This window comes from Helicoverpa armigera, chromosome 22 (genome assembly GCF_030705265.1).
Source record: "Helicoverpa armigera isolate CAAS_96S chromosome 22, ASM3070526v1, whole genome shotgun sequence".
Taxonomy (NCBI): domain Eukaryota; kingdom Metazoa; phylum Arthropoda; class Insecta; order Lepidoptera; family Noctuidae; genus Helicoverpa; species Helicoverpa armigera.
This window is the reverse complement of record NC_087141.1, coordinates 9629280-9653889: the sequence shown is the minus strand read 5'-3', so window position 1 is coordinate 9653889 and position 24610 is coordinate 9629280. Positions and strand designations below refer to the sequence as shown.

Below are 24610 nucleotides of genomic sequence, written 5' to 3'. Positions count from 1 at the left end.
CCTGACCTGGAATCGAACCCGCGCCCTCATACTTGAGAGGTTGATTCTTGGCCCACCAGGCCACCACGACTTTTTTCCAGGTGCCATAGTTCCTATAGTTTCCTATATCTAATCAACATCCCTCGCAACGCAATAGCCAAAGTAGTTTTCCTCCATAGTTAGCAATACTTTAGCACAGAACCGGAGATTGTCTTTGGGTTCATTTCTATAGTATATACAGGGATAATCGTCGGTTTTGTGTCACCATTTCATTAAAGTTGTTTTGGTATGGCATCTCGCAGTTCAGCCTAGGAGGCCGTGTACTGCTTAACCGGACTTTTCCCTGTGGATGCCTAGAATTAATAAAGGATGGATGGATGGATGCCTAAAATCGGACCTCGGCTTAGGGCGTCGCTGGGGAGGCAGCAAAGGGACAGGCTGGATCATATGATCATTATTATTAAATGGGGAATTTAAAGCTACTGGCTCAGCTCGCGGGCTGGCTCGATGAGCAAGGGTCGGGAGGACAGAGAACGGGACGTCGCGGCGGACCTCGGCGGCGAGGTTTGTACGAACGCGGTTTGTGCTTGTGTAGGGTGCTAGTGAGTTTACTACTCTCTTGGAGGACAGTTATCTCATCGTCAGGTTCTAGAAGGGCATGCCTAGGGCGGCGAATCCTACTGATGCGGGAGGGAGTGTAATTACTGGCTGACACGATGAGTGAGTTATCGTGTTTCTCAGCGCGTTCGAAGTACCGTATGGCGGCACGCTTCATATACTGGCGGATGGTAGGGATTTTTAAGTCGACATGAAGAATCTCATTTCGAACATAATAGGGAGCTCCTGTGATTTTCCGTAAAGCACGGTTTTGAAGGGCTTGCATTCTGTGAAGGCGGCGATGGCTTGCCTGTGCGAACACAGGGCAAGCATACATCATGACGGGGCGTATGCACGATCCGTAGAGGCGTAACTTGGATTTAAGAGATAATTTGCTCTTTGAATTGAGCAAGAAGTGCAATCTGCCGTACACAAAGGCTGCTCTAGAGCGCACCTTACGTATGTGCTCGGCGAATGAGAGGCGCTGGTCTAAGATTACACCTAGATATTTGGCATGCTCCTTCCAAGGAATCGGCCTACCAAACATGGTGACTGACGGGGGCGCGGGAGGAAGCCTTCGGCGGGGGCTCGAAAAGAGTATGGCCTGGCTTTTGTCGGGGTGGAGTTCGATTCTCCATAGCCTAGTCCAGACACCTAGGGTGTTGCAATAGGCTTGGAGATGTCTCACTATGGCGGCTGGGCTGCGGCCTGAGCAGTAGATTGCCGTGTCGTCGGCGAATAGGGCTAATTGAACATGCTTGTTCTTAGGAATATCGCTAGTGTATAGCGTGAAGAGGATGGGGGAGAGTACCGAGCCTTGTGGGACGCCAGCTTTATAGGGTGGGCCGAAGAAAGAGTGCCGTCTATGCGATAGCGAAAGGTGCGATTCGACAAAAGTCTCGTAAGATGACGACGAGACGGTCTGGGACACCGAGTTGGTAAAGCTTGTAAATCAAGCCTTTGTGCCAGACTTTGTCGAATGCCTTTGCTATGTCGAAGAGAATCGTGCCGGTGAGTTGGCCACGTTGGAATCCGTGGCTCACACCTTCCACGATGCGGTGGACTTGTTGGACACAAGAGTGATGGGTTCGAAAACCAAACTGTTCTAATGGAATAAGACTCTTTGCTTCGACGTAATCTTTGAGACGCTTATAGATAAGTATCTCGTAGATCTTGCCGAACACATTGAGTAAACTGATAGGGCGATAGCTGGACGGGTCTGATTTTGGTTTACCGGGTTTGGGAATACCGATTACGGTTGCCTCTTTCCATGCCTGTGGGAACAGGTTATGGGTCATGGCGCAATTGAAGATCGCGGTCATGAGCATTACGAGGGAAGCGGGTAGGATTTTGAACACTTTATTGGTTATTCTATCTGGGCCCGGAGCTTTACGGGGTTTGAGACGTTTGATGATCTCTGCCACTTCGTCTGGAGTGACGAGAGGCAAGGGATCGTCGGGGTCTTCTTGCGGTGGTAGGGAGGATCTGCGCTCGACCTCAGCTTCGACCTTTAGTAGGTGAGCCGGGTCGACCGGTTGGGTACTAGGCGAGCATTGAGCCTCGAGGCTGTCGGCCAGACATTCCGCTTTTTCATCGTCCTCGAAGGCGATGGAATTGTCGGGGCGTTTGATCGGCGGGGTGGAAGCTACTTCATCGGATTTGAGTTTCCTTTGAAGCTGCCAGAAGGCTTGATGAGTCGGCTCGAGTTCGCTCAGCGTCTTGTCCCAGCGCGTTTCACGCATCTCAGCAAGGCGTTCCTTTACAGCACGCTGTAAGTTACGCATGTGAGACTTGTTAGCGTCGCAGGGAAAAGTACTGTAGGCACGGACAGCCGCGTTCTTCTCGGTCACCAGAGCACGCACGTCATCCGGGAGCTTGAAGCGATGAAAGCTCGTCGCTTCAACTCTACGTGAACACTTGTCCACGGTGGATTGTACGTGCTCGGTGAACGAGCCGATCGCGCCCGTCATGTCAGCGACTGAGTTGATTTCATCGGGAATTGATTCTAACTGGGCGGAGGAGGATTTCAAGCTTTCGCTTAGCATTCTCCAGTCCGTGACAATCTGGGTGGGAGGAGGGCGATCCGGGTCGAGTGGGCCTGAGCGCGAGGCTAGTTCCACAAGAACCGGTCTGTGGTCGGAGGTGAGCTCGTGTAGTACCTCGATCGAATGTAAACGTAAGTTTACGTTCTTGAGGAGCGCTACATCGAGAACGTCGGGAAGGTGGTCGACTATATTAGGAAAGTGAGTGGGATGCATCGGAGCGATGACATCGAAGTTGAGGATTCACACTGATTGAATAGCAACCTGCCTCTTGGAGAAGTAGTGTTGCTATTCCAGGCGGGATGTTTGGCGTTTAGATCGCCTGCTATTATTACAGAGTCGCTCAGGCCTAGTAAGGCTCTGAGATCGTTCGTGAAAAGGATCGGCTCGTAGGACTGAAAGGATGAGGACGTGGGAGGGCAGTAGGCCGATACGAGAGTGATCGACTGGTGCTGGGACATGGCTAGTCGACAGATCGAGGCTTCAATGCAGCTTAAGTCGGGGGGAGTGATCTCTACACAATGTAGCGATCTTTTATAATAGATAAGCGTGCCGCCTTTGTGGCGTGTGATCCTGTCATTTCTAATTAACTTATAGTTAGCTATATTAGGGCCGCGTACACGCGGCTTTAGGAAGGTCTCTTGTACGAGAAGAATGTCTATCTTATGGGATTGTAGGAAGGCGGAAATCTCGTCGCGTTGGCCGAGAATACCGTTGGCATTATAATAGCCAAGCCTAAGGGAATGGGGTTTAATTTTGGATGTATTATCCATTTCTATTTCCTAAAGTGAGGCAGGTTTTGAACTGCCTGGGCGACGTCTGAATACTCCTGCATAACGGAGTAGAGTTTGATAAGGTCGCCATTGCTGGCGACTATCTCCCTCGAAAGTTGTTGAGCTCTGTCGCTCGTGAATACACTGAACGTGCTCAGTATAACGTTCATAGAACTGAGCGCTGATACTGGGCTAGAAGAAGGCGCGATCGCTTGCGCTTGCGCGGGCTTGGCGGCTATAGGCGCGGAGGGAAGGATGGGAGGGACGCGAGGTAAGCTCGCGGGCGCCGCGGTGGAATTATTCACCGGGGCGGGAGTTGGCTGGGGCTGAGTTGGCCTCGGGGTTGGAAAGGCTCTCTGATGGTTGAGAGGGTTCCATGGGGAGGGCCGTTGTGGGCTGAGACGCTCGGGAAGTTGAGCGGTAGGTAGCCTCGCTGATGGGCTTTCCCTTAGCTGGCGGGCGTTTGCACGCTTGGCCAGCTTGGGAGACGTTTTTGGGGCCTTTGGGCAGCCGCGGTAGTTGGCGGGATGGCCTGAGGCGCCGCAGAGTACACAGCTCGGAGGCTCGGTGCACAGAGTGCGGTCCTTGGGTCGCGGGCAGTCGGAGGTGCCGTGTTGGCCTAGGCATTTCACGCACCTAGGCTGGGCGAAACAGTTGCGCTGTGAGTGACCCCACAGTTGGCAACGGTGGCATTGGGATACAATGCCAGATCTATTTGGCTTCTCGATTGAGATGCCGGTTAAATTACACACCGATTTGATGTTAAAAATCGGGTGGATTTTGGAAGGACACGGCTCGCATACTACGAGCACCATGTCGAAGGCGTGGCCGCTGCGGGCGCGGTGCATCCTATGGACTTGCGTCGCAGGGATGTTTTGTGACTTAAGGTCACTTAAAATGTCATCCGAAGGGATTTCCTTCGGAATACGGGTAATGACGACCCGGAGAGGTTTTTCCTCAGGGAGGGAGTACGTATGGAACGAAATGTTCCTCGCTCTTAGCGCTTTAGTTATTTCCCTATAGTCGTCTGACGTAGGGAGGACGATTTTGATACCGTTGCCGGTATTGGAGGCCGATCTGTAGTTGATCTTACGATCAACACACAGCTTGGACACTTCGGTCCATTTCGCCTTGTCCTGTAAGTATATAGGCGGCGGAGGTTTGCTTTTAGGTGCGCTTTTGGGCTTAGCGGCACCTTGGGAGGAAGCGACCTGCGAGGTCGAGGGTGACGGGCGGGGATGCTGTAGACACAGCGGGCGGGCTAGGAGAGGAGATGCGGCAAGGGCGATGGTCTTGCGCGCCTTGTCGTTGTTTTTGTTCTTTTTCCTCTTACCTCCCAGTACGACGGTGAAGTCTTCGTCGGAGGAAGAGGAGTCGGAGGGCTCGGAGGGTTGAGCATCCTCTGGGACGGGTGAGGCAGAGCGGGAGGACGAGGTGTCCATGCATTCGGCGTCGACGTTTGACGCAGGTGCACTCGCCTGAGTTATTTCCATTGTCTGTGAGACAATGGGATTAGAAACAATGGTCGAGTGCAGCTGGGCATCGACCATTGTATTGGGGATTACCGTTTCCGCTAATGCGGCGGTTTTCCCCGAAGAGACAATTATAGGCTCGACAATGGGGCGCGGCACAGCTGCGCCGGCCTCCTTTGTTGAGCCGTTATCTATAACACAATAGCGCGCTAGGCGCGGGTCCTTGATATCAAGGTTACTAATAATGTCGCCATATTTGGCGACGATGTCTTGGTCCTTGAGGAGGACCTCAAAGAAGAACTTAATTACTTCGGTAGTCATTTTCCCGTGAGGGAAGAGGGCTACCGAGCTAAGAGGTGGGGGCCTAATTATAAAACCTAACAACCTATCTCCTATCTCCCCGGGTGGATGGGCCGGGGATGTGTAACCCTCCCTGCCGGGTATAGGCAGGGAGGTGAGTACCTATTGGTGAGCCCTAAGCTTGTAAACCGTTCGCCAGTCTTATTGTGCGAACGGGCCCTAGCCAGTCTAGTGCGAAGGGTATAGAGATACCCAACCGACACCAGGTGTGTAGCTGTGAAAGCAAACCAGATGCAAGGCACGACTAGGAGATCCCCCAAGGCCGAAATCCGAGCTCCCGTCCAATTGACTGCCTTGCCCTGAAGGGGTTCGGCGGGTGTGATTGGGTCAACACCCTCTCGGCTTCGTTGACACCGTATGGTTTCAACCGAGAACCACGAAACTGTGGCTTTTACCCAGAAGGGGTCAAGTGAATTTACTTGACACAAACGTTTTAGAAACAGGATAATCGTCCGCCGCTTTGAAAAAAGCAGCTTTAGATTGATATATTTGTAGTCGGCAGAGCGACTACGGTGAGCGTTACGTCGGGCGTAACAAAGACAAAAGTCGTAAACGGGCGAGCGCAGAGCGACACGTCCGTACACGACGAGAGTCAGAAGTGGAGTCCTCATTAAAGTTGTCTTAAAAGGGCGTTTTAATTTTTTTTTTTGCTGCATCTGATGTAGTGTGTGGGCCCTTGATTTACAGCTTTTATGACTTTTAAAAGGCTCTCTTGCTTGTAGTTTCTTTCAGTCATGATCTGCTATCAAAATTACGATCATGCAATCACTAAATACAGACAATTTTAAATAAAAAATCTTACTTAAGATTACTCTTTACCCATCAATATCGAATACGACAAGCAAAGAAGTGACAGCGATGGAAGCTATGTCATCTTAGTTTTAAAACTGATTTTAATATTTTTGCGTCAAAACTAGTTGAATGACATAATTTTTATACAGGCGCTATTAAGGCACGTTAGGAAGACGCGGTACAATACGCATAACGAAATGCAGTTATTTCGAACAAAAAGCATAGTGTAAGAACAGTCAATTTTTGTTTGCCACAAATTGTAATCCAAGCGTAGTAGAAACAAAGGCTAGTGCTAGACCTACTTGTACCCAAAGCGGTAGATCTTAATCAAATGACGGAGGCCTACAGCGGCCAATATATACCTAAAAAAACACTCGTAGAAAGTGCATACTTATAGAAAACAGGGGATTTAACCATTAAGAAACATATTAATTGAATCGAATAACATGACTGTGTACGTGCATCTAGAACCAGCAGAGTAAAATTTACCCCTAAGAAAAAGCTTAAATGAAACGCAGTTTTATGAACAAATGTAATCTTAACCTTAAATATGTTTGTTCTAGACAGTTATAAATTTTCTAAAAGTCCCGATATTAGCTATTTATTCGCATTTTGTACTGTAAAACACAAAATATCCTCATTATGACGAGTTTAGGTGCAACTTTTGAGCATGTCCCAGTAGTCGTCATAATAATTGTAAAATTGACGGGTTTTGGGTCAAATGGGAGTTTTGAAGTACCAATAGATGTCACATTAAAAAAATATATCTTCTATGTTAAAAGTATTCCAAATTGCATATTACGTCGCTAGCAAATAAACTTAACTATCTAATTGAACAAAGAAACATACCACAGACCCCACTGGAGTTATGTAAATCAAAACACAAAACCACGTTCTGAGTTTCACTTTTGACAGCTGAACTTCACGAAAAAACGATTTTGTTAGGGCACACACGTTTGAAATAACATATCTTAGAAGCCGTGACTGTTAAAACCCCGTATTGTTATTTCAATTGTGCAATATATTATCAAGAATATGTTGATATATAAACCGGCCCATTTTAAGTTCAGTAGAAAATGATAATAAAAGTTTTAAGATTAATTGACGACTATTGGGGCATGACGACTTCACCCGCGTTTACCTTAGTTCCCGTTTAAAGAAAATACGCACACACTGCTTGTTAAGAACATCTGGATTTAAATAATGTTTACACATCAAAAAATACCAAACCACATGCCTACATACATAGATATTTTATCCAAATCTATAATTCAGAGGCATAATTAATAGTAGTGTCATGTAAATCAATGAATTCCAATGCAGTGTTTCGACAGCTCGCCGCAGATAACATGGGTCATTGACCCTGTTCGCTGATTCATTTAATATAGATGAGAATGGCAAGGTAATTTTGGTGGGTTAGCTTGGGTTAGTTTTTGTTCTATTTATTTATTTAAGGACTTTTGTACATAAATACATATGTACATGGTAGTCCCATTGTATACTTATCTACCCTTTACGTAGGTATGTGTTAGGGAAATAATTGTCAAATAAGGACTGTTTAATATAATCTATCTTTTTTTGGACCTAAACATCTACAGCCAACCATACAGCCGTTTTGTCCTGAAAGCGTGAAAAAATATAAAAGTTCAGGTTTAAAATTTGAAGCCACTTCTTGAATAGTCCAAGCTACTAACTTGCTCTCTCCTTTTGGCTTAAGGCTTTGAATTGGTACTCGTATAAATACATAAATAACCAGTTATCAAGTCTAAGCTATAAAACAAAATTACTGACTAAGCTAGATAAATTCAATACAGAACTAATTAGTAGCTTCGTTAACATTCTTAGGCTCCTATTTAGGAGATCCTAGATTGCGTCCTAGTAATTATTTATTCGATAAAATCAACTAATAAATAAACACGAATGGTTAAGCTTTATATGGGTTTCAAATTAAATATAATGAACGTCAAAACGGTTTAGGTTTTTGTCATGTTTTGGTATAATTTGGTGCTTATAAATATGGTTTTAAGTAGTAAATAATGATTCATGATCGGATATGCGCCATTTTATATAACGGTTAGACCAAAACAGCTTTTTATACAATATTTTTATTTTATGTTGCAAGACCTTACACTATCCCTTATATCATCATAATCCCATACCGTGATTAGGTATTGCCGTATTGGGAATGCGCGGTTGTGGCGAGCCTATTCTTTAAACGAATTATGACCTGGTTGAGGAAGTCAAATTAGGCAGTCGCTTCATGCAAAGCACTGGTACTCAGCCGCATCAGCAGTTGGGAAAAGACAGTTTTGACCCCTCCCGCTGTCGGTGCAGCGTGAAGGAGTGTCAGACTCTTACAGACCAAAACCTACTATTTTCCTTCTTAAGCCCTTTATGTACCAGGGTCGCGGTTACTCTTTCGAACAATTCCGCAGCCCAGTAGAATTACTTCACTGTCCAATTACTTCTTCCTTTCATTACAAGTGTAAACTTAGTGACAGAAACAAAACAGTCTATTTATATTTTAGCTATTTTTAGCCGGTTTGTCCTACATTAAAGTTAAGTGAAGTAAATATGATAATGCTGGCGTGGGCCGGTCAGTAATTTATGCTGTATTGTGAACTTTGAACCCTGGATTTGTTGACTACCTATTAGTTAATGGATCTTGAACTAGGTGTAAAACCGAAGGAACTTGAATGGAGACCTTTCTTATCTAAGAGTATGTACGGGATTTTTAATTCATCATCTGCCTAGCCTTTTCCCCACTATGTTGGGGTCGGCTTCCAGTCTAATTGGATGAAGCTGAGTGCCAAAGTTTTACAAGGCGCGACTGCCTATCTGACCTCCTCAACCCAGTTATCCCGCCCACCCGAAAACCTTAACACTGGTCAGGCTATCCAGCTTCTGAATACCCGTTACTACTGCCAAAGATGTTCAAATGACAGCTGGGACCCACCAATTTATCGTGCCTTCTAAAACACGGCACACGTAACATTAGAAGGTACCTATACAATAACATTTTAGGAACAAAATATTTCACCAGATTTTTGCTTTAAAATATAAATCAAGCCGTCGATATTCGCAATGAAAGGCTGTGCTTGTCAAACTGCACTTGACTGTCGAGGACACTCGGAGGTAAATATTAGTTAAGTCGAGTAAATACGCTGTTGGCTTCACGACTGTATCGACTATCGAGTATTGGTGATAGATTTTATCGATGTTATGGTCAACACTGGTTGTTTATTCGAGTCGGGGTGATGTATTTTTTTAAGCTGATGAAGCATTTTTTTTAAGAGACAGTTACCAATAATTTGCAGTTTCTTATGAAATACCTAGGTCTTTTTAATAAGTTTAACTTTGATGTTCTAGTTATGTCCTTTCTAGAAATATATATTAACTCATAAAAATTCTACCAGCTCAGGGAATCAAATCTAACTACGTTGTATTTAAAATAGTCTTTTGTTCGTAGGTACAAGACACTCTAAAAATCTTTGAGGAGGTCAGACAGGCAGTCGCTTCTTGTAAAGCACCGGTACTCAGCAGAATCCGATTAGACTGGAAGCCGACCCCAACATGGTTGGGAAAAAGGCTCGGAGGATGATGAGACACTATACAAATCTGTTAATAGTTATTCCACAAATGCTTTAAATACATACTTAAATCACATTTACAACCCAGTCAATAAAATCCCCATAAAGACTACAGAGCCACATAATGTGCTAACAACAATAAATAATGAAATAACCATTCATCTCACAATCCCGTCTCGGAACTCAGTTATTGTTAATTAATAAACCACTGTAGTGATGGGACATGTAGCCATCTAGTTCTTGTGGCTCGTGGCTATGTACTTACGTGTATGTCTCGATTAGTCTGACAAATCAGGAATCGGTTGATTTATACTGTCGAAAGGTTAAGGTTAGCTTGCAGACTTGATATCCACTAATTGACTGACGATGGTTTTAAAAATAACTATTTTGTGAATTTCTATGAACAAGCGTGGTGTGATCAGTGAGTACATACCAACTTTTTTTGGAGATGTGATGGCAATGGGTGTCGATGAACCTAAAATGTAAAAATACTGCCAGAAATAACGTTTTTGTATACATTATTTGGCACTTTTTTAATTTTTATACATTTTGTGGCGGCTAGCACCTTAGCCACGAGTGCTTTAAGCTACTTATTATAATAAAATATACTTGAGTAAACAAAATATTAATTTATAGTTTGCCCACACTATAAGTCGGCAGTCTCATTCCGTGGTGTGATAATATAACAATAATTAAATAACGATTCATCTTGCTGCGAGTAACAAGAATTAATTAATGTTCTCAACTAGTGCGGGGACACGATACACTTCATACAGCTGTGGGTTATATTTTTTGTTCAGCAATTTAAGTTTTTATTTTGTTCTTGAATGTTTGTAGAGCTTTTTCTAATAATATAATTTATCCTGCAAAAGGGAGTTATCTAGACAGATTTCGGTTTTGGTAGTCAAACAGGCAGTCACTGCAAGAATACAAATTCTGATGCAATTGAATGGATGGGAAATGAATAGACAGGTGATGAGCATCAGAACTTGACAAAGTACTCGATAGATTATGAGTATCTAAACTCGATTACTCGATAAATACGAGATTTCAAAGGTCCATTCACAAACGAAAACACGAGATTTGAATATCCAGCTTAACAAAAAGGGTACTCTTTCAATCCTATCATCAGTTTACCGTTTTTAAGCCTTTTATTACAGCACCTCAGTAAGCGATACCCATTGAATACCACTCAAAGGAACCCTAACATTACAAAGTCCCGGGTCCCGTACACTCCAACACGATGCTGGGAAAAGATTCCGATATCCAATCATTTGGTGACACCTGAGAAATTCAAGTGCTGATCTCGTGTGAGAGGTATTGAACCTTTTGGATCGCTTGGATAAACCTGCTAAAATGTAAAACGTAAAATTGTAATAAAAGTGTTTAAGGGTTTCTTTGAAGTTAATAAACGATTTATTTATTTATTAATTGTACAAAATAGGTAAGCTGGCAAAACCATGGATGGAAGCCAGTATTTAATAAGTCTGACCGTGGCCGATCGTGGATCTGTCTGTTTGTATAGATTCTAGGTCTAGGTTTATTGACCTAACTATAATCTAAACAGATAAATTGTACTCCTGCATACCTTTAGTTTGATGTGTGCCTACATTTATCAGATTTATTTTAAGTAATGGCGTGACCTGGTTGTACTCGATTTTTCTCATGAATCACTCTTATTTATTGTGGAAAATATTATAATATGTTTTCCGTTAACAGACAAACACTACTTTGGTAGTGATAAAATTCTCAGCACGCCCCAAAAAATGACGTTCTAAACATAAATTCCATAATTTCTTCCTCAGTTTAAGCACCCCTGGCTACTTAGAGCCCGTGTAAGGTTAGTCCACTCATCCCTTGGGGCTACTCACAGGCTTTGAGTAGGTTTCAAGGGATTTAGGGATCACTAGTGAGGGATAGAATAAGGGATGGAGTGAGGGATGATAGTGGGTGATGGCCCGGATGCCTGAAAATGGTGTAAGGTACGCTTTTGAGCAGTATAATAGCCTTTAAGAGGGTTTGGCTGATGGAATTTATGCTGTTAATGTTGTTTTTCTTGTGTTCAAAAATGTTTTTTTTTTACATTAAAGAAATAGCTTGATTATCTGCGTCAAGAATCTACAAGTTGCCAGGAATTAGAGTAATTCAACCCGTTGCTTGGCTTGAAAGTATATTTCAGATTTCCTTTTGGTACTTACCTTATACAGTTTTAAATACCAATTACCTAAGTTAGAATAAAATATAAATACCTGCACTACTAATTACTACTTCTTTAAAATAAAATATATTAACTAATTTGTAGGTATTTGATAGCAAGTTACCGCCATCTCTATCAGTTGTTTACGCCGATGATCTCAGCGCAGTAAATATACTGATATTAGCTCGCCGGTGACAACCCACAACTAGCTGAATTTGTATACTGCACATATCATACTCATTGGAATAATAATAACTAGCTGTAACCCGCGGTACCACCCACATCCCGAGGTAATACCTTCCCACACTCTGTTAAAATATAACCTGGAGATCTAGCAACTCAGAAGTCAAAGAATTTTTGAAATATGTTAAGTGGTTTCGAACAAACAAAGAAGACCTATAAGTATCCTCTTTATGATTTACATCTTTGGAAGATTGTAGGTAAGACATAGTGGAAGCGCCCCTTAAACATGGACCCAGGAAGAAATAACAAATGAATATAATATCTCATAGCCGTTAGGTAATCAAAGGAGCAATCTTCGCTAATTAATCGTAGTTAATCTGTTGTATAATCATTATGATTAATGTCCGCCGTGAACTCTTGACTTGTATGTTTCTGCTTTATCCTAACTAATATTATAAATGTGAAAGTAAATCTGTCTGTCTGTCTTTTCTTCACGCCTAAACCACTGAACCGATTTGTGTTTGGTACAGACATAGGTTGGAACTTGAGAAAGGACATAGGATAGTTTTTATTACAAAAGAATATTAAAGCATTCCGGGCATATAGCGCCATCTATTGGACAAACCAAAAATCTGCCGGAAGTCACTATTCCACGCGAACGAAGTCGCGGGCAAAAGCTAGTTTCAATATAAACAGTTTGGTGTAGACACACTTGATGGTCCTGTCTACGGAGAATAAAATGACTAGCAGAAATGCCATACCTACCACAAAATCTCCTAAGAAAGTCGCGCAACATAATGCGGGTGTATCTTCGTCCTTATACGCCTTTTTTGGGTTCCGCCCATTTTGTGTAATACCAAAACACTTAAAAGTAAAAAAAAAACTATCCTCCTCCTTTTTGGGGTTTTCGCTTAAATTCGTTGAAAAATGTCTCAAAGAACCCGAACGCCTTGTTGGCTCACTTGTAACTGATCGTTTTGGTCATGCCCATCGTACGAATTTGACCTAGAAGAAGGCGCTTGACCTTCCTGCATTATGGCATCTCCGCTCATTTTACGTTACTCCGTGGTATAAGCAAACTTGATTGTCCTGTCTGAGACAAAATTCAAAAATGAAAAATATTGACATTTAGACGGTGACATTATTAAACATAATAATATGTCTGAGTATATAACTCCCACACATGGATCGTTTGATCATAATTAAGGTTTGGTATCGTTTGCTATGGTGCGGTCCTTGGATAGGTGTAAATAATATAGGTCATAAATACTGACATTTGAACATCTTTGGCAGTCGTTACGGGTAGTCAGAAGCCCGTAAGTCTGACACCAGTCTAACCAGGGGGTATCGGGTTGCCCGGGTAACTGGTTGAGGAGGTCAGATAGGCAGTCGCTTCTTGTAAAGCACTGGTACTCAGCTGAATCCCGTTAGACTGGAAGCCGATCCCAACATAGTTGGGAAAAAGGCTCGGAGGATGATGATGCTGTTGGTTTACCCAGGTATCTGGGTTGTGGAGGTCCGATAGACAATCTTTCCTTGTAAAGCACTGGTACTCAGCTACATCCGGTTAGACTTTAAGCCGACCCCAACATGGTTGGGAAAAATGCTCGGAGGATGACGATGCTGTTGGTTTGCCCAGGTATCTAGGTTGTGGAGGTCCGATAGACAATCTTCATCCTTTTAAAACACTGGTACTCATCTGCATGAAGCCGACTCCAACATAGTTGGGAAAAGGCTAGCCAGATGATGATGAAGACTTTTTTCACTCTTTATTATCCATATATGATATCCATCTTTGTATTGCTATTAACATGAATATCCTTTTATGTCATTGAAACCAGTTTTATATCGAAGTCATAATACCTTATATTGTGTAAGTAAATAAGTATGGTATGACTTAAGTAAATAGTTAATACATAGCATAGTGATCGGTATTGTTTAGCGATAGTGTTCTAAGTGGTTTGCCACGAGATGGCGTTGTTAACCAATTATTAAGATTATGTTAAAGTAAATATATATTTGAAAGGAGTATATGACACAGAAGTGAATTTGAAAATTATAAAATAAAGTACCAATCTATTGGCCAAGAATCTAAATTAAACCAGTCAATAAACAAAAATGACTAAACCGATTGAGATACTTGACATATTATAGATAGCACCTTATTTACCTACCTTGTGTATATCCTAGAGATACGGGAAGCGGATAATCCCGGGTTAATAAAACTTGTTATAATTATTCACTTAATTTTTAAAACCCATATTTTTTACAGTATCAAAACATTGAAGTCGATGTGAGCACAGCTTTATACAAATACTTTAAGAATCATGTGATCAAACAAAAGCAAATAATATTATTGAACATTTACACATTCTAAAAGGAGTTTATTTAGACAGCCGATGTCAACATTAAGGGCTATTACGCACTGTCGACTAGTCGGAGGCGACTCAGTCCCTCGGCGACCGAAACATAGGCCACTACCGGCGACCAAGTGCGTAACATCTTATTTAAACTAATGAAAATAACAGTCATTAGCGTTTTGGTCACCAACGACTAGTCGACGGTGCGTCTATCCTCCGAGCCTTTTTCCCAAACTATGTTGGGGTCGGCTTCCAGTCTAACCGGATTCAGCTGATTACCAGTGCTTTACAAGAAGCGACTGCCTATCTGTCAATCTATCCTCCTCAACCCAGTTACCCGGGCAACCCAATACCCCTTGGTTAGACTGGTGTCAGACTTATTGGCTTCTGACTACCCGTAATGACTGCCAAGGATGTTCAATGACAGCCGGGACCTACAGTTTAACGTGCCATCCGAAACACAGTCATTGGTGTCTAAGATATACTACTAGTCGACGTGCGTGCAGGCCCTAAAAAGCTTTCCAAAGCACGAAAGAGTCACCCATCCGACTTCTACGTGCAGCTTAAACTTGATAGCATGACTTTAAATATAGTACTATATTTTTACAACTGTCATCTTACCAAGGTTGTCATGTAATAGCAGAACTTTTCAAAGTTCCTCAATGTATTCAAACGAAAGCTTTTCGTGCAGAAGGACATTTCCCTTTAAACTTTTAACAAGCGTTCCGTTTGAAATATTCAATAACGAAGCAGCAAAGTTTTGTATAAAAATTAAAAATGAACCAAATCACGAGAGAGTTCGTTATTTTTAGTTCACTTTTTAAATGAATTATATTTTCATCGTCGATATTCAAATCATCTGCCTCGCCTTTTCCTAAGGCTATATAAGCCGGTAGCTGTGTTGAGGAGATCAGATAGGCAGTCGGTCCATATAAACCACTGGTACTCAGCTGCATTCCGGAAAATGCACTATTACTACGACGTAGTAATAGTTACTACGCCTGCTACGCTTCGTAGCAAAGCAACTGCTTTGTCGCCGTTGACAAAAAATGTATAGACAGTAGTCCCTATTTATATACTTAGGTATTTTTCTTCCATATAAAGGAATATTATGGCAATACCGTGGGAAATAAAAATCACACTTTATTCTATTACATAAAAACTCATTGAGGTTATCACCATCTAAAAACTATTTTTCCCCAAACAACAAAATCAAAAAGTTTCCTACAAATGGGCGAACGAAAAACTTTTCTTATTACAACATGATGAAATTATATTATTATTACATCATTCCACGCGTTTTCTATTGATGTCGTTTCTGGAAGTTTCCCTCGAATTCCAAGGGTTGCGTAATTTTAAACTGTAATGTATGAAATCTGTCTCTGAAGGGAATTCGCGTGAACCTTTCCAACAGTTTTGAATAAGGGTTCGTGTATCGGGTATTCATGCGTGAAAGATTTGTGCTCACAGAGTAATTTCAATTGGAATTAAATATTTACAAAATAACTAACGTTATTTGTGAAACATGAGCGCCTGTATTCGTGTAAGTACATCGAAGAAGAGCGGTTTCATACAAGCAGAATTTCCGCGTTCGGTTTTTGACAAAAACTGTCATATAATAAACAGGATTTTTTTTTGCTAGTTTGTACCCTACAGGCTCCATAACTGTTGATCCGATTGTGATCTTTTACTGTTGTAAGACTACATAGCTATATTATCCCGGAGTAATAAAGGGTATATTTTATCCCGGTACGGGCAGTTTTTCCCACGAGACGTGACTAAACCCGCGGAAAAATCGCTAGTATGAACAATTTTCCTAGAATTTTGCAGTAGACTATCATACCACCATGCTTTAAAATGAATAGAAACAAAAAACCCATGGTTTAACTATTTCCTACAAACGTGTTGAGCATGCACCGTGGAACATCACCTATTTGTTCAGTGGCATGAAAACCGACTGAATTCAGGTTAGCCAAGCGTTTCAGGAAAATTATTTGTATGTGTGTTTGTGTGTACTGGGATATTGTCCGGAGTCTAATACTATGAATGTTACGAACGCGATTATATACGGTAGAGGACTAGAAAACAAAATAAAACGTATTTTTTTCAGTGTTTATTTAGCTAAAATCCTAATATTAAGTTACGCATATTAAAAAAAACATTTCATATTGAATTCATCCCATCATTTCAAACGTCATGAGGCTAATACCTAGGACCAAAATGTTAATTTTTTATCCAAAATAAATATAAAAAATATCAACATAGGTACATCTATCATGACCCAATTCATCTATATACATATAATAAATCTGTAGAAAAGTAATTTTTGTACATTGAAGAAATTGACAAAAAAAATAGCCAGCATGTTAAAGGATAATTAACAGAACCCATTTCCATCATTTTTGTCTGTTTGTCTGTTTATCTGTTTATCTGTTTGTTCGTTCGGGATTCACGTAAAATCTACGAATTCAATGCAGAAAATGCTTATATACAAACATTCTACGTAACTTGGGGTATTACTTAGTTTTTGTTTCATCGAAATCGATTCACTCTATCAAAAGATATGATTAATTTTGTGAATTCAAGATGTAAAATATTACGACACGCAATCTGTTTGTCAAAACTGTACATTTGAATGTTGTACTTATATTAGTGGATCGGCCTATTATTAACCTTTACACAGAAAATCACACCTTCATAAGTAACTTCGGAAAAAAAAATATGAAAATTTTGTTTAGCCAAGGTTAAAGTAGCGCTCCATCTGTGGTAATCTGTGTTAAATAAAATGCATAAAATTTGACAAAGGAGCGAGGTGATAAATGACAATAAATTACCATACATTCTTTATAGAGGATTATTATTTCAACAGATGGAGTTGTGTATTTTCCGTAATTCACCATATTTTAACACGTAGTGTAATTTTTCGATAGACATTTCAATAGTGTTTGTCAGTTTGCTGTGCCACATCAAAATCCAATTATAATTATTACCTTGATGAAAGGAAAATTAATAGTTCTCAGCCAAATTTAAAACGGTGCCATCTAAATTATTTTTTGAACATTATGTCAAAAATTATGACTTTATTATAACAATTAATTATCATTTAAAGTTACAGATGGAGTTCATATCAGGATTTTTTCATAAACATAGTTTAGCTTATCTTCCACTAATGTGGTGGCCTTAAAACAAATTACTTTGAGTGAGTAGTATTAAGTAGACCTTAATTATTTTTTCTGATGCAAAATATGTAAACTTAATCCTAGAAGAAAGGAGGATCTGTCTCTCGCAAGCGCTGCTAAGCGTGAGGTAGGTATGTAATGTAGGATTCTGTAGCTTTAAGAACAAGCCCAGATACAAAGTGCAGATAAGTAATGGGAGCTTTCTCGATTTAATACCATAGTTAGTTACAGCCTATTTATCGTCCCACTGCTGGGCACAGGCCTCCTCTCACACGGAGAAGGATTGAGCATTAATCACCACGCTTGCTCAATGCGGGTTGGTGATTTCAGACTATATAGTCCAGGTTTCCTCAAGATGTTTTCCTTCACCTTTTTATCAGCCACTGGTGTCTAAGATATACTTAGAAAGTACATACAAACTTAGAAAAGTTGCATTGGTACTTGCCTGACCTGGATTCGAACCCGCGCCCTCATACTCGAGAGGTTGGTTCTTTGTTTTTGTTGTGATTTACCACGACTTTTTTGTTGTGATTTAATACCATACACACGTAAAATGCTTTATGAGTCTGAAAACGTACAAATTGCGCGTCGCATACCAGAGACATGCTTACTTTCAACTTCTGATCGCAAATACACTGGTCACGATTACGAACAGTCTCAGTAAGACCCGAGCCAAGTCTAAAAAAACACCTTTTATATAAAACTACGTTTGATGTCATTCAATCACAAAGACAGAATTGTTTTCTGTTGCAAATCCTATCCACCTGTATCCTATCCTAATCCAGCATGCATTGCAGGTGTGCATTACACAAAAACCAATGGTATCCTATTGGAGAAGTCAAAAGAGTCGACCTGCCAACGTCAGCTTCTGCGCTAAGCAAGTGTTCTTAATAGTACCATCAGAATTACATTCATCGTTGAATGAGGTGAATAAATTTTCAGAAACCACAATAACAGTAGGAGCCAAAGCATATGATCGCTTCGTAGAGCTCTGATTGGTCCCAGGTGACCAAGTTAAGTCTGATTTGTTCGTTCATCAGATCTTTGAAAGTGTTTCGGTGGATACTTACTGTCGTCCTGTATGACACAAAATATGGTATATAAACGTCCTCCGCAAGAGCGAAATTTTCCCGGTGTGCGGTAGTGACGCACAGTATACAACACTTATGTTTCTTTCGATTTGCTGGCTCCACCAAGAAATGACAAATTGCAAGCGTACATTTTGAAAATCTTGGCAAAGCTGCAGGTTTCAAGTACGAACACATGAAGTGGACTCTCACAGATACTTACGTACATTTTGCATATTCGTGAACTAATGCAAACATTTCGGTGGAGTCCCGGCTTAGGCCTCCCCCACATTAGGCGTGCGCGATCCTCGGGCGTGTGAGTAGCGCGGGCGCCGCGCGTGCGTCACGAGCGCGCTGCGTGAGCGTCGCGTTTTGCTGCCCTGCGGCATTTACCTAAAGCGCGCTCGCGGCGCGCACGCGCCGCTCTCCTTGACGTTTAACTGCTAAGGCGTTTAGCGGGCGGCGGGGATAGCGGGCGAAGGGGTAAGAACGCAACTCGAGCGCCGCGTGCTCGCCGCGAGCGCGTCGCTTGCACTCTTCACTCTCTCTCTCTGCTCGCGACGCCCGCGCTACTCACACGCCCGAGGATCGCGCACGCCTAATGTGGGGTCAGCCTTACCATAGTGAGTAAGTGCACAGAAAATCCCCGTCATACAAGTGTTTCTCCGCAGTAGTGAAACTATCCTACCCTATGCGCCTGCTGATGATGATGACTCATTTTATCATCCATCCAGCTATTCCCCAACTATGTTGGTGTTGGCTTCCAGTCACCGAATCTGTTTGAGTACCAATATTTTGCTTGGAGCGACTACCTATCTACCTATCTTCAATCCAGTCTCACTACACAAGACGATATCCATGGTAAAACTGACAGACTTTCTGGCTTCTGATTAGTCGCAGCAGCTGCAGAAAATGTACAAATGACAGCTTTGTCAGACTCAAAGCATATAGACATAGATTATAACTGTTTCCTGTGAAAATTACTTACGCACCATACGTAATAATTTTCCAAATTGGCTGACTGGATCCAGAGATATTCACAACGTCACAAACTTTACTTCTTTTATTTAGATAAATGGTCACATCCACAACACAACCTTGATCAATGAATCTATGCGACTGCTAAGTGCTAATCCTAATTATACTGTCACGTGAAAGAATGCACCTACGGGATAAGTAGTATTTTGACTATTCTATATTGCCTACGCAGACGAAGTTGCGGGCAACAGCTAGTTCAATTAATATATCATAATTTTACACAGCTTCCCGTACTGTCTACAATACATAGGATCCCACATTCCTACCTATATTTCTATATATACATAGTCTAACATAACGAGCGGCTGCCAGTGGCAGATCTGAGCTTATCTCACGTCTCGTCAGGGTTATCAGACAGCTTTTGTCAACAATCTCTGACTTACTAATTACTTTATGCTGGTTTTGTCATTGCTTTGAATGTTTTGGAAGAACTTCTGGAAAATCTTGGCCATAAATTTTGACTTTTACGGCTGTAACCGCTGTAACAAAAGCCTTAATATTAAATCACCTTTAATTTACCTTTAATTTGTAGATAAAAAATCTATTAATATAATTTTCAATCATAAAAAATCTATTAAACCCAAAGTACCTTAACACTGAAATATTCCATAAATAATTCTCGAATCTGACCGCGTCTAACAAGTCTGATAAAGTTACAAAAGGTGCCTACCTATATCTCAACAAAAACCTATATAAGCAAAGATTTATTTGCCCACAATATTAGGAATCTGTGCAAGTTAGAAACAACTACAAACAGGCAAACTTTCCCATCATAACATTAGTAATAAAAGTATCAATATCACGCCAATTGCGCAGAAAGCAAGGAATCATATAACACCAACTTCTTCTGAAAGTAACACTTAAGGTAACACCCGCAGACTGCCAACTTTTAGTCGGTCGACAATTTGTTTGGGTTCTTAAATCAGTATGAAGATGAATGTTAGTGATGTCCTCCAAGCCGATTATCGGCTACGGCGGCGGCTGTGCTCATGTAAGCGATCAGCCAGCGCAGGACATATTAAAGTGCACAAGCATTTGTGCAGACACAGGTGCACTCACTATTTCACTCTCTGCGCCCGATGGGACGGCAATCCGACACGGCCGGAAAGAGATCAGGCGCAGGACCAACATTTACGTGCTCTCCGATGCACAGCTGTATCAGTCACCAACTTCCAGGCTCCGGGCTGCTTTGTGAAAGTCTTCTAAAACCCACAAAGCGATTTCGGTCCGATTCGGGAATCGAATCCGAGACCTCGTATTCAGCAGCCGCACTTGCGACAGCTAGACCAACGAGGCAGTTAGAACGCACATAATAACGATCAGCTATTCGGCCAGCATCTGACTGACTAAAAAGTTGATTGAATTCATGATTTTCTTACAAAAAGGTTTTGTTTCCCGCCCTGTCAACTGTCGACCGACTGTTTCGTCTGCAATGTACGGGTTACATCCCTTATTTAAGGCTCCAGCAGACCGGATGCGTATGCGTAGACGTAAGCGTAGTCACGCGCGTAGTTACGGCGTAACCATGAGTTGTAATGTATGGAAATGTATGAGACAGGCCACACCGCTTGCGTAACGACGCGCGTGTCTACGTTACGCAAGCATTTCCATACATTACAACTCATGGTTACGCCGTAACTACGCGCGTGACTACGACGTGGTTACGCATACGCATCCGGTCTGCTCGAGCCTTTATCCCCACTTGTAAATTATTAAGTAAGTAAGTTTCTGCGGGTAAGGTTACAACTTTTTTATTATTTTTGGGACTTTTCCGTTGTAAAGCTGAGTTTTTGGTTAGGGACCAAATTGGTGCCCACGTAAAAGTTAGGTAGACATAATATGAAACCATTTAAGTGCTAAATACTTTGTAGTCAATAGTCTATCCCAAATATAAATAAGTAACTTAAGTAACTTAGTAACAAGTTGTGTAACTTTTTACATGACTACGGAACAAGGTTGAACTTATTATGTATTAGTTTAGCTTATAGTTAGTTAGTCTCCTGTAATTATGGTCTTCGGAAAGTGCTGATTTTCAGCCGACTTTGAGTAACTAATTTTTGAGTGTATTTGAAAAGAATTTATTATGTTGTGAGTGGAAGTTATTAGATATTAGTAATAACAAAAATTGTACTCTAAGCTTTATCTACACAGAAGCTGTTGGTAAACTCTTTAATAAATAAATTAGATATAAGTACTTAGTAATATTATTAATGTATTATTTTTCTACGAGTATCTTACTCATCTCATCATCTTATTTTCCCAAGAAGTGTGCATTCTAACACTTGAAATATTTTATCAAATCTGACTATTGATTCAAGAGATCAGCGCGTGTTACAAACAATATAACTTTTGACTTTACGATTTGAATTAGAGATATCACGAAGTTTAACCAAAAGTCAAAGATTAACTTTAACTTAAACAACAAACACCAGTTTCCGCATTAACTGGCAAAGCCTCAAAAGATCCGATAGTTAAATATTTAGAACCTACAGGCTTTCGTAACTTCCGTTAGAACCGGAAGCTTGCGGTCCGCCATTACGTTTTCATTAAAAAGAAAACCTTCTTAAGTACTTACCGTGGCTACCTATTTTGTGGAGTATTTTATTAAAAAGGTCTGGATTTTATTTGGATTTGGGAGTGGAATGTAAAATTTAGGGAAAAGGTAGGGGTTTGTTGAACCCAGGATTTTTATTTTAGGCACACGAGCAAAGGGATGAAATACTTATATATTTTGCTCCAAAACATTTTGCATGGCGAGATTCCACCAAATTTCTTTGTGAACATTGGTTCGCGTACAAAAAGGGGAGTTTGTTGCGCCACTTCTTCTTCCCAGCAAAAACACATAGGAAGTGGTGAAGGGCGGGCGTTTTGGGGGCTGTCTCTTGTAAATTTGACCTTCAAAAATGCTGATTTTCAGCCTACTTTGAATAAATTTGTTTTTTAGACTTTTGATTTGTTAACAACATTTTTACGCGTCAATGCGAGTCCACTACCATCAAGTTTTTGAGCTGAAAAGTTGTAATTTCGTTGCGGACATTTTAGAAAATGACAATTTGTTACTTTTCACGGTGCTGAATGAATTCAATGTGTCTCGCAAATCTCACCTTTTCACTATCAATCACCATACAGTTACTGCATTTCTTAAAAACACACAAACTAATATTTACATACTCAAAAATTGATCCTGATACTTCCCCACATAGAGCAATGAAGCAAGCCCAGCCCAATAAACACGTGAGCTTAAATTTTTGCTAACATACCACAGTAACATTTCAACATCTTATTTCGTTCACAAAGGCATTCTTAAGGAACCCAATGAAAGTCGACGAAAGTTTCCGAACGAATTTTGTTTGTGAATTTCCTTCTACGAGTGTTTGAGACTGTAAAGAGAATTTATTCGTAGAAAATTATAGAGATGCTGGGGGTAGTCTTTGTGAAATTTTGATTTTTATTTATTTATTTATTTAATAGTTCATGTACACAGATACACACACAGAATACAGAAAAGAAGAAAGATAGAACATATAGTACATAGGCACAGCTTATTTCAAGAGAAATTTCTTCCAGCTGGCCCGTTATGGGAGAGTTAGAATAAGAAGAGATGCAGATAGTGTGTAAAAAAGAAAGAAGCTATAACTAAAAATAAATACTAACATTAACCTAAATACATATGTAATATATATATAAAATATATAATTTATATATATATAAATACACTAAATACTATATGCGTCTATGATGATAAGGACAAATAATGTTCCTTCAACTTCCGTTTAAATAAAGCAACAGTTTGGCAGCTCCTCAGCTCAGGCGGCAAATTGTTCCATAACCGTACAGCGTGAACGGTGAAGGAGTAGGAGTAGAAATCAGTGGAGTGGGAAGGGATTTTAAGTAAGGATTTGAGATGAGTCCTGCAGGACGCATCAGGTGAGCGGAGAAAGGAGAAACGTTCCCGCAGGTACGAAGGAGATTTAGGATTGAAAAGGATATTAAATAAAAGACACAGAATGCGAGTGTTCCTGCGAAGACGAATAGGGAGCCACTTGAGATCCTTGCGAAATTGTGAAACATGATCATACTTTTTAAGATTAAAGACAAAACGAATACAAAGATTTTGCAAGCGCTCAAGTTTATTTAAAAGCTCCTCGGTGGCATCCAAATAACAGGCATCAGCGTAATCTATAATGGGTTGGATGAGAGTCTGAGCAAGTGAAATCTTGGTTTTCAAGGGCAAAAACTGTTGAAGACATTTCAGCGTATGAAAAGTATAGTGAACTTTGCGACTAACTTCATTGACCTGAGCTGACCACGATAAGTAGGTATCAAGAGTAACACCCAAGTTTTTCGCTGAATCAGCGTAGTCAATCTGAACCCCATTCAAACACAGTGGTGGTAGTGACGCAGCATCTAGCCTGCTACGCATGTATCTGCTGCCAATAATCATGGCCTGAGACTTCCTGGGATTAATTTGCAGTCCAAAGGACTGCGCCCAATCACAAATCGCATCCAGGTCACGATTCATGGCAGCAACGGCAGCTTCTGCATCAGCACAGGGAAAATGTCTGTAAAGCTGCAAGTCGTCTGCATAGAGATGGAAGTGGGAAGAAATGACCTTTGTGACAGAGTCAATGAAAATAGAAAACAGGAGAGGAGAGAGAACGCCACCTTGAGGTACACCAGCAGAGAGATTGCACCAGCCAGAGGTAAGGTTGCCAAGGCGGACACATTGTGAACGGCCTTTTAAATACGAATCAAACCAACTTAGGGTGGAAGGGGAAAAGTTTAAAGATTTTAGAATGCCGAGAAGAATATCAAAATCAACAGAGTTGAATGCACTGCTAAAGTCAAGAAGAACTAGTAAGGTGAGAGATTTGTTTTCCATCGCAAGGCGAATATCATCGGTGACCTTCAGCAGTGCTGTTGATGTACTGTGACCAGGCCGAAAGCCAGATTGAAAAGGACTAAGCAGGTCCATTGTGGA

At 41.2% G+C, this 24610-nt stretch overlaps 2 protein-coding genes across 3 annotated transcripts in view; one reads left to right on the top strand and one right to left on the bottom strand.

Annotated features, from left to right (window-relative positions):
• LOC110378686 (2-methoxy-6-polyprenyl-1,4-benzoquinol methylase, mitochondrial) overlaps positions 1–24610 on the top strand; it is a 381156-nt gene that overhangs the window by 160933 nt on the left and 195613 nt on the right. The window lies entirely within an intron of this gene.
• LOC110378676 (calcium/calmodulin-dependent protein kinase kinase 2) overlaps positions 1–24610 on the bottom strand; it is a 222477-nt gene that overhangs the window by 118734 nt on the left and 79133 nt on the right. The window lies entirely within an intron of this gene.